The sequence below is a fragment of the Herpailurus yagouaroundi genome, unplaced genomic scaffold (assembly GCF_014898765.1).
Source record: "Herpailurus yagouaroundi ecotype Mexico unplaced genomic scaffold, PumYag 142, whole genome shotgun sequence".
NCBI classification, from domain to species: domain Eukaryota; kingdom Metazoa; phylum Chordata; class Mammalia; order Carnivora; family Felidae; genus Herpailurus; species Herpailurus yagouaroundi.
The window spans coordinates 45,894,570-45,905,487 of NW_024412397.1; positions in this window are offsets into that span (position 1 = coordinate 45,894,570).

Here is a 10,918-nt window from a genome sequence, read left to right on the forward strand (position 1 = left end):
GGGGGGGTGGGGGCCCGCCGCCCCCTCCTCGCCCGCAGCCTCGGTGGCGCCCCCGGACGCCCAGTGAAAGACGCCATTGTGGCTGCCGAGCGGATCGGGCCCCGAGGCGGTTTTTCCTTCCCCTTTTGCCCGGGCCGGACCGCGCCGCTCCCTCTTTGTGAGCCGCGGCCGGTGCCCAGCGCTGTCCGCCGTCCGTCTCCGGCCGGGCTGATCCGGATTCGCCGCCTCCGCCCACCCGGGCGCCTTTAAAGCCCCCTCCCCCCCCTCCCCCCCTTTTCCCGCCCCCCCCCCCCCACCCCGGGTGCAAACGTTTCATTTATTTTTAAAAAGCTCTCATTCCTCTTCCTCCCCACCTCCTCCCCGGATAAAGGGCACGGCACATGCTCCGGATTAGAAGTCTCCTTGGGAGGCGGGGACGGGGGAGGGGGTGCCGGGGTGGGGGAAGGATGTGAGCGCTGCAGGTAATGGCTGTGGCTTTGCTGCGCTCGCCTCTACTCCGCGATGCCTGCAGCGCCGAGTCCGAGCCCGGAGCCCGCATCCTTCCCTCCCCTTCTGGCGGCCAAGGTTCCCTTAAAGGGACAGAGTGTCCCGGCCGCCTCCCGTCTCCGCGCCTGAACCAGCGCTTGGGGCACGGAGGTGGGCGGGAGGGATGCAGTTTGGCTCCTCTCTGACCTCTTTCCTCCCCTCCACCCCGCCACCCCGCCGCCCCTCTTTATTGAAATGTGAAGTGTGCTTCCTCTCCCGCCCCCCAGAGGGACCCGGCTGGAAAATAGAGTCCGAGCCTCCTCAAAAAAGAACGGGGTGGGGTGGGGGGCGCGTTCTGGCGAGTTCGCGTTAAAAGTGAGGTCGACCCCCAAAACATCCGGGGAGAGAGCACCAGACTTGAGGTGCAGAAATCCCTTACCTGGACGCGTGCTCCGGCACGGCCGCCCCAGTACCGAAACTTCCTAGCTAGATCGGGTCGGCAGTGTCTGCCTTTGTGCTTTCGAACACTTGCAACTGTCGTGGAAATGATTTTCTGGTATCAAAACGTTTTCACCGTGACTGTGCTTCGGGGGCCGGCTGGGCGGAAACCAACTAAGTTAGCAAAGTTGCAAATGGGGCTGTCGGCTTTGTGCGTGGAGAACAGCACGCAGGAACTGCCCAGTGTCCCCGTGGCACCGGCTTCCTCGCTAAGAGGTGCACCGCAGTAGGCAGCAGTAATTTGGTACAAATGCTGCATTACCTTTTAGATCATAGAGAACTGGCGGCTGCTTTCAAGCAAATCTTTGACGTGTGTGTGTGTGTGTGTGTGTGTGTGTGTGTGTGTGTGTGTGTCCTTGGTGGAACTGGGAGAGACATAACAGTTTAACATACTCATTCTTTAAGAAACGTTTGCCTTCTGTTTTCAATCAACTAAGCTGGCAGCTAGAGATACAAGTTTATTTGAGAATACCCTCTGGGTACCAAGCATGCTTGGATTGTTTTAGCAAATTAAAAATGAGCAAAATGCTTTTACCTTCTCAGCAGTAGACTCCTTAAGAGACCTCCTGTTTTGTGTGTATGTGTGTTCTTTGGAGAAACATCTTCTGTGTTTATCTCAAATGTGTTTTTAATGTGGAAAAGGAGAAAATAAAGGATTTTTAAAGGCTGAGGCTGATGCCTTGCATGATTCATTAAATCTGATTTTACATCAAGGAATTTACCTGCATATGTAGGAAACCGTGGAATCTAATAGCTAACCTACTTGGTGAATTTGAAATAGTAGTGGGTCCATTTGTCTCCTGGATAATGGGCGATGTGCCGATCTATTCCTCGTGTTTATATTTGTGTGGCATTTGGCTTACCGTGAGGGGCTGGTGTTCAGGAGACCGCACACTGGCTGCAACAATTTGGCTCAGGAGTCCTGCTGCTGCTTGAATGCAAAGAATTGTTAGCAATTGTTATGATGACAGTAGGTTTAATGTTTACTAATTAGGTTGCAAAGGTGACCGTTGAATTTTAAAACTTTGCATCACGGAGAAAACTTCATTGGTTTTAAGCAATATGATTACAAAAAAGAAAGTAGGCAAAAATATCATACATTTGCTGGGAAGAAATTTTGAAGCGGATCGAGCGTGAATGATAGTTGGCAAAAAATCTCCCACCACAGTATTCAAAATGACTGCAGTGATTTTGCTGTATTAATTATGCCCGAAGCACAATATAAAGTTCTCTAACACACACTAGAGGTCTCTCTTCTAGCTGTAAGATTTTCATATTTGTAATTCTTTGCCAGGGCTTGCATAGTAGGGGTGCGCAATGATAGCTTGGTTCATCCTTATTTAAGTAATAGTGATTTACTGACCATCCACATTACTCTGATGTGAGGTATTTATTTCGGAGAATATTCAGTAATTATGGTACAAATTATACTACCTAAGTACTGGGAAAGTAAATGTATTAAGACTTCTACTAGATGATGATGAAAATGTATTATCCCATTTGTTAAATAGCATTATGGACCTTTTGGCATACGATTATTTATCCAAAGCAGTTTGTTGTTAAATGTAAAAGTAATTAGCGAAAGATGTATTGTATCCAAGAACTTTCTGAAAATTAAACTTCCATGTAGTTCTAGGTTTAGCAATAAGTTGTTTGCACAAATGCTTTCTTTTCTCAACATCTTAAAATCAGAATGATTGTTCCCTAATTCTGAAATGTGGTGTTTTCTGCTAAGATCTTTTCCATTTTGAATCATTCAAAGGATATTTGTTTGTGAGCCATCAGTTCATTAAGGCTTATATTTAGTTGGATCTTAAACTGTATTTCCGGACCTTCTTTGGGACTGTAATTTACAGTTTCCCAAGCAAGGGGAGCTCTTATTTTCTCCATCTTTAGGATGAACCATCTTGGGAATAAAAATGAAAATTTCAGATGCAAGCACGTTTGCTTATTTTAATAGCTTACTCATGCAGAAGCGGGAAACAATTCAATTTTCTTAGGCACTCTGGCTTTTCATTCATAAAAATGTACTAGATGTAAATCACGTTAAGCGTGTTGATGAGTTTGATTTGAGATAACAGTGTGGAAGGCAAAACAGAGATTATCCTTTAAGAATAACAAGCCAGTATTCATTCGGTTCATTTATTGATTCAAAAAATATTTATTTGTGCCTGCTGTATACAAAACACTGTGTTAGATGCCAGAGACCCAATGGTGAGAAAAAGCATTCAGAGTCCCCAGTCTCCTGGAGCTTAAGATTCACATGGAGAGAGACAGACGTTAATCAAACAGTTGAAAAACGATTAGAGCTTTGAAGGATAAGGGACTTAATCAGATTTGTGTTTTGAAAGGATAATTCCAGTGTTACTGTGGGCAATGAATAGTGGCACCAAGAATGGATGAGGCATAGCCCTTGGAAGACTATAACAATCATTCAGGCAAGAGAAGATATAGCTGAGGTTCAGGTAGTAGCAGGGGAAACAGAGGGATGGAAGGTAAAATTGTAGGCTGTATTTAGAGGGTGAAATTGACAGAATGTAGTAAAAGGATTGGTTTATCAGTGAACAAGAAGAGAGATGTCGATGCCTAGGTTTCTGATGTGTTAACTGAACAGACATTGGGATTCTGAAGACGGGGCAGATTTTGTAGCTTTCGCTTCATTTCTAGTAGCCAGAATGAGGAGCACTGATGAGTCTCATTTACATCCTGTGTAACTGAGCTCACAAGGGGAACCGGAGTTCCTCCAATCTCTCCACTTGCTTGACAATTGTGTATGGAGCATGTACCGTGTCAGGCGCTGATCTCCCTGCTCTCACCCTGTTATCCAGGGTGCCTTTTCATTTATGAACTAAACCGCGATGGTCTATGTATCCAATTCCAGCTAAGTTGGAATTCATCATTTTTTAAAAAAGTTTCTTAATGTTCATTCATTTTTTGAGAGAGACAGAGTGTGAGTGGGGGAGGAGCAGAGAGGGGGGAGACACAGAATCCGAAGCAGGCCCCAGGCTCTGAGCTGTCAGCACAGAGCCCGACGCAGGGCTCGATCTCACGAACTGCGAGATCATGACCTGAGCTGAAGTTGGACGCTTAACCAACGGGGCCACCAGGCACCCCCTCATTTGAATAGGCCCGTGTTTAACCTTCTGAAAGACAGTCAAGTCTGTGCCTACAGTGCAGGTAATTGTGTTAAAAGTTTCATGAGCATATATTAAATTATTAGAAAACTTCTTCAACCACGCTTTTTAAAAGCCCACCGACATAAAAATAACTGGCACAATTCTTAGAGATCAGTAACAGAACTTTTCAGAACCTCAGCACAGTAGCATTTGTTTGGTCGATTTGAGTTAGCTCTGCTTTCTCCCCCTTAGTTAGATTTTAGTGCCTGTGTCCCCTCACTTTTTGTACTGATCCTAGGCTAGTGTGTGTCTCAGTACTACACTTTAATACTTATGTGGAACTGTTTTCGGTATTTCTAATATTTTGTCCATTCTTTCCATTCATTCTTATTTCTCTAAAACGCGTTCCCTCACATTGCGCCTCACAAGCACGTGCAACAATCAGGAAATAGTGTTTTGCCCAATATGTTATTCACCACCAAAATAACATTGGCTGATGAACAGTAGATTAATTTTATTTTATTTTATTTTATTTTTTTTCAACGTTTATTTATTTTTGGGACAGAGAGAGACAGAGCATGAACGGGGGAGGGGCAGAGAGAGAGGGAGACACAGAATTGGAAACAGGCTCCAGGCTCTGAACCATCAGCCCAGAGCCTGACGCGGGGCTCGAACTCACGGACCGCGAGATCGTGACCTGGCTGAAGTCGGACGCTTAACCGACTGCGCCACCCAGGCGCCCCATAGTAGATTAATTTTAAAAATAATCTTAAAATTAGGTATTCAGTTTTTCTTTCAACTTCAAAACTGATTTGAAAGAGAATTTCAGTGAAAGAAATCTGCCATGAATGCTTATAATAGCCTTTCCCCTTTCTGTTTGTACTTCTAGGAAATTCCAGGTTGGAGCTCCTTCCAAGAAATTCGGGTTTCAGTTATTTCCAGGAAACAATTTGAAAACCACTCTCTGCGTAGGAATTTGATACACAAATGTGATTCCATAAGATGCTTTTTTTTTTTTTTTTTTTTTTTTTTGGTGATTCTCATGTGGGTGGCCCTGAGGGCAGGCTGTGCTCGGGCAAACATCTTCATTTCAACCAAACACATGGAGATCCGTTTCTTCTATAAATATGGGAATGATAATAACTCTCCAACCTGCCTTATAGGATGTGGAGAGGCAAAATATGAGTATGTATAGCAAACTGATGTGTAAATAAATAGCATCGAGCCAGCCTACGGGCAGTTTTTCTAAAGGATCCATCCAAATTCTGGCCCCTTGCTGCAAATAACGGAGGGCAGTCTAGACTACTTCAGTAAACGCCCAAAACAGCACTGTAAGCCAGCCCCCATCTTACAGGTGTATGAAGTAAGGAATAAAAAGATTCTGTGACTTGTCTGAGGTCAAAGACTAGGCTACTGGCATAGCAGAGAATCTAGTCCAGCGAGCTGACTACAAACCCCTACCCACCATTAGCCACTCTCCTGTCCCGCCTACACTTCTACTTCTTTCTGTCCAATAGAAACTATTTGAACCCTTTTCAGAGGCACTTGGCACAGAGTGTTTTTCTTCTCTGCCACCAGCTTCCATTCGTCATCTCTTCTCTTCTTCCTGCTCCCATCCACCCTGGCATCCCCTCACTAGCACCTGCACCTTCCCTGCTCGTACACAAGAGCAGAGAGAGAACAAATGACAAGCGATTTGCAGTTGTTGTGATCATACATCTGAATCGCTCCCTCGCTCCTGCTGAGCAAATCATTCACTCTCCCATATCTGTCATGCAGGCCAAAATGCGGATTTGTTTTCCATTCAATGAGAACCGACGATAATTCAGGTCTTGCTGTCGACACTGAGGCTGCTGTTAGGAAGAGTTAAGAACTGAAGAGAATGTTAACTAGATAGATTTCAGATGCTTGCTAGAGGAAGGGATATTCTTCCTGATCAATCTTTCCAAAGCATCTGCTGCTACATCACGTAGTGTTGTGTGGTACTTTTACTTTACCGGGATTCTGTGCTAATGGGACAGAAAATGTGTGTAAAATGAACGACCCAGACTCTCTACGTGAGAAAAAACATCTACATAACCCCATGTTGCCAACCCTTCTCTCCTCCACCCGTCCACTCCCACTACCCACATTCAAATCTCACTCCAGCTCTAACTGTATTATCTAGTGTAAGTTACTTAATCTCCCTAAGCTTCAGTTTTCTGAACTGTAAATGAGACAGGAAGAGTCACTCTAAATGAGATAATAGTATAAGGTCTTTGTAAATGAAATAATATAAGATCATTGACAAGGAGATAATAATAAATCCTAGGGTGGTTCTGAGGACTGGATGCATGTGCCTGGCACGTAGTAAGCACTCAGGAAATATCCATTTAATATCATTAAATGGGACTACGTTTATTCCTCTTTGCTTCCTTAGTTCCTGATATGTGCCTGGCACACAGGATAAGTGCCCAATAAGTAATTACTGGATACATGAACACAGAATTTCAGAGAACACAAGAATAAGGCCAGATGGTGAATTCACTTCCCTGTAAGTACTTTTTGCCATTGACAGGAGGGTCCAAGTCCTGCCAGATGCCCTTGCTGGATAGTTATGGGCTTATTCTAACCAATTCGATCAACCATTTGGGAACAGACTAACTCTGATCTGGGGAACTAGTAATGCCAAATAGGGCATTGCTTCAAAGACATCATCAGCTTACCTTTCAGTTACTCACATGATAGTCCTTCTGTGCACGGTTGTCATGAGATTTCCAAGATCTGCAGACGTTTAGAACTGATTCTGTGAAATGATGAAACCACTAGGTTCTGAACCCATATTGGGAAATCAGTGAATTTGCTTATTATACAGCAAAGAAACATCGGAACAGATCTGATACCCATTCCATCCAGCAGATGGCAGTGGTATACATTCACAAGCAAAATTCTTGGCCTAGCCTCTGGTCTTTCTCTTACTTTCTCACCATTGCCCCACCCTCAGTGCAAAGGGAAGCCTGAGCCAACTTTAAAAACCTCCTTTGGCTCCTTCACAGAAACAACTGAGGCTCAACAGGGGTGGCTGGAAGAATCCACCCCTCAGAGTTACCCATTTCCCCCTGTGCTGTGGACCAGGGAGGGGAGAGAAAGCAGGCACGGTGGTCTATTCAGATCCACTCGCTGTCAGTTTCCCAGAGACAAGTTAAGAGATCGGTTTTCCTATGCATTTAAGCAAATCAATACAAGGAAGTGCTGTCAACCTCTGGCATGCAGGATGCTGGCACATGCTGTGCGTTAAGAGCATCTGGGTTGCCAGTTAGTAATCAGGAATACTAGTGAAGGTGATAAGCCATCTGAGGCAGGCATGTGCCACCAGGGAATGGAACAGTCATGTGCAACTAGAGACTCGCATGTAACCCTCTGATGTCAGCGTACTGACATCAGCTGCCTCTTCTACTTGCTTAGAACCGTGGAACCACCATTAGCTGTATGACCCGAAACCTTGGCTTCACCCACCCCTGAGGGTTGTGGTAAGAATTAAATAGTAACACCAGTATAGCACCTCCTATGTGCCAGGATGTTTTCCAAAGACTTTGTAATATAGTATCTAATCCAATTTCCATTTGTCACCCAAGAGGATGGTACTGTTAGTATCTTTGAGATGAGGAAATCAGGGCCCAGAGAGATTAAGTAACTTGTCCAGGGCCGCATACTGGTGAGTGACAGAGCCAGGATTTGGATGCTGCACTCAGGCTTCCATGTTTGTGCTCTTAACTCCCAGGTACTACTGCCTCTTCTTAATAATGGTTGCTACCAGTAGTTAATAAGTATTAAGCACTTTTCTTGTGCTCAGAATTTCACGTATATTAGCTCCCCTATTCCTCTCAGCCACCTATAAGGTGGGTGTCATTAATCTCCCACCTTAGCAAGTGAAGAAAAAAAAATATTTACTACTCTGTGCCCCCCAGGAAAACAATTTAATGGGGGAGATTGTACTATATTACAGTGCTAAATGGTGGGTCCCTCTGTAACTACTAGAGTGATTTAGAGATAAGAGAAATCAACAGTGTGAGTATACGGGGGTTTTGTTCAATTGTATAAGATAAGGCACATGAAAAAAATGTTAAATGTCTTACCCTTTAAAATTTCTATCAGGGCCTTTAGGTATTTATAACCTCAGAACCATTTTCAGAAATTGTGTGTGGCCCGCAAAGATGGCAGTTGGTCTTATTTCTGTTTAGCACTGGTTTCCTCTCCAGAATCACTGCTCATCATTTTTTGAGGAGGTAAGAAGGTCCAGGTGCTTTGCCAGATGGCCATCACCTTCCTGTATACATGAGGGCCAACACTTAGCACAGCGCTGTTGCATATGAGTTCCAGGAATTCACATGGGGAAAGAAATTCACCTGCTATATGAACTAACTCAACCTCTCTCTGATCAGAAATGCCGTTCCAACTCTGGGAACAGGAAGCAGGTTTTAGAATCTGCAGTCTAATGACTTTGGACCTGACCTTTCTTCAGTATGCTTGAATGAAGTTGGGGAGAACAGACAACTCTCTAAATGAGGGCCACAATTTCAGAATGAAGCCTTCCTTCATGCTGGCAATACTATAGTTCAGTGGTCCATAGTATTGAGAAATGGATCACTCTAAGGTTGCACAAATTAAACTAGCTAAGAGCTGCAGGTGGTTTTCTGTAGGAAACACAGATCTTAATTTAGACCTACCTCTAGTGTAGCTCATCCCCACTTAGTAGAAGGACCCATGGAAATTCATGACCAGTGGATTCACGGGGACCCCGCCAGTCATGTATATTGCTGGGCAATGAACCAGAGCTGACCAAGTGAAAGAATGGAAGTTCTGTAAACTTCTACCTTAAGAAATCAGAGACATTTCTTATCATTTTTTTTCTTCCAATTAAGCCTTTGTGCTCATGCAAATCTTTGAACAATGTTATTCTTTCATTTCTGATATGCCTTTATGTCTAAATGCATTAGAAACTTAAGACTATTTCTGGCTAAAGCACTTTAAAAAGCTTAATCATTTAGCTCTGTATAATTGTTTAAGGGGTCTTCTTTGTTTCTTTTTTTTCCCCCTTTTTAGGAAAATTCCGAGTCGAAATGCGTTTTAAGATGTAGGCCTAGATTCTAATTTTACTTTGGAAACATGCACCCAGATTCCTTTGAGTCACATTTTTGTTTTCATTGTACCATTGAAGCATTCATATATCCCGAATTATTTCTGACAACTTTTTTGCAAACTACAAATGTGTGGTAAACACCATTATTCTGCTAGGGAATGGGACAGATACGCTTTTTAACACTTGAAAATTATACCTTCTGATAAATCTGTGCTGACCCAACAACCATTTATTACAAAAGTAGATAAAGTGCTCCTGAGTTGATTGATTTATAAAGCTCTTTGCAAATAATTGCTTTAAAAATTTTTTTAATGCTTTTATTTATTTTTGAAGGAGAGAGAGAGACAGACATTGAGCGGGGTAGGAGCAGAGAGAGAGGGAGACACAGAATCTGAAGCAGGCTCCAGGCTCTGGGCTGTCAGCACAGAGCCAGATGCGGGGCTCGAACTCATGAACTGTGAGATCATGACCTGAGCTGAAGTCGGATGCTTAACCAACTGAGCCACCCAGGCGCCCCCCCAAATAATTGCTTTTAAAATCAGGTTTTAAATATGAGTTTAGATAGCCAGACATATAATACAGAAACTTAGGGTCAGTTTTTTTTTACTTAAGAGGTGCTGATACAGCTTCCATGTGATCTATCTTCTCCTTTCCATTGCTGTCTACCTTTTGGCCTCAATTACTTTTCGGTAACTCTGTCAAAGCATGGACAAGGGGAAAGAAAGGAAATAGTTTTCAAATCCATTTCTCTTCCTTTCCCTCACCCCCCCTCTCCACAACTTGATAAAGTACATTGGAAAAAAGTCAGCTCTTGAATCGTGCTAACAGAGGGACATAACAAGATGAATAATCCAAAGGAATAGGCAATCCAAAGTCATTCGTATTCAAATCTTGATGTGATTTATGAATTAGGCTAATATTAAATTTGCAATCTTAATTTGCACATTACAATTGGACACACATTTTTCTTCTCCATTTCAACTTCTGTGGTCATATTATATGACCTTAGCATTAACACGAAAGACTCATCTCACCCCTTAAGGAATAGTCTTTCCCAGATTTGAACCCGAATCAGACTTCTCAAAAGTATTTTCTAGGGGCGCCTGGGTGGCGCAGTCGGTTAAGCGTCCGACTTCAGCCAGGTCACGATCTCGCGGTCCGTGAGTTCGAGCCCCGCGTCGGGCTCTGGGCTGATGGCTCAGAGCCTGGAGCCTGTTTTCGATTCTGTGTCTCCCTCTCTCTGCCCCTTCCCCGTTCATGCTCTGTCTCTCTCTGTCCCAAAAATAAATAAACGTTGAAAAAAAAATAATAAAAGTATTTTCTAGCTCCATGGTTCTGGACTTTTAGTATGCATCAGAATTGCCTGGAGAGCTTGTTCAGAATCCTGCCTCCACCCTGACTTTCTGATCAGAGAGGTCTGGGATGGGAGCTGAGAATTTGCATTTCTAACAGGTCCCCAGGGGATGCTGATAGTGCTGTCCCAGGGACCATACTTTGATGAGGACCTCTCTTCTCGGGGGAACAGAAGGCCCTTAGGGCTATTCCTAGAGAGAAATAAAAAGGATTCATCAGTCAAGTAGATTTGGAGAACACTGTACCTTTCTTTGAAGCCTTGTTAAGTATTTCAAAAATTTGTAGAAATCCTGCAATATGTGAATCAGTTTTCTAACTCATGCTTTCTTTTTTTTTTTTTTTAATTTTTTTTTTCAACGTTTATTTA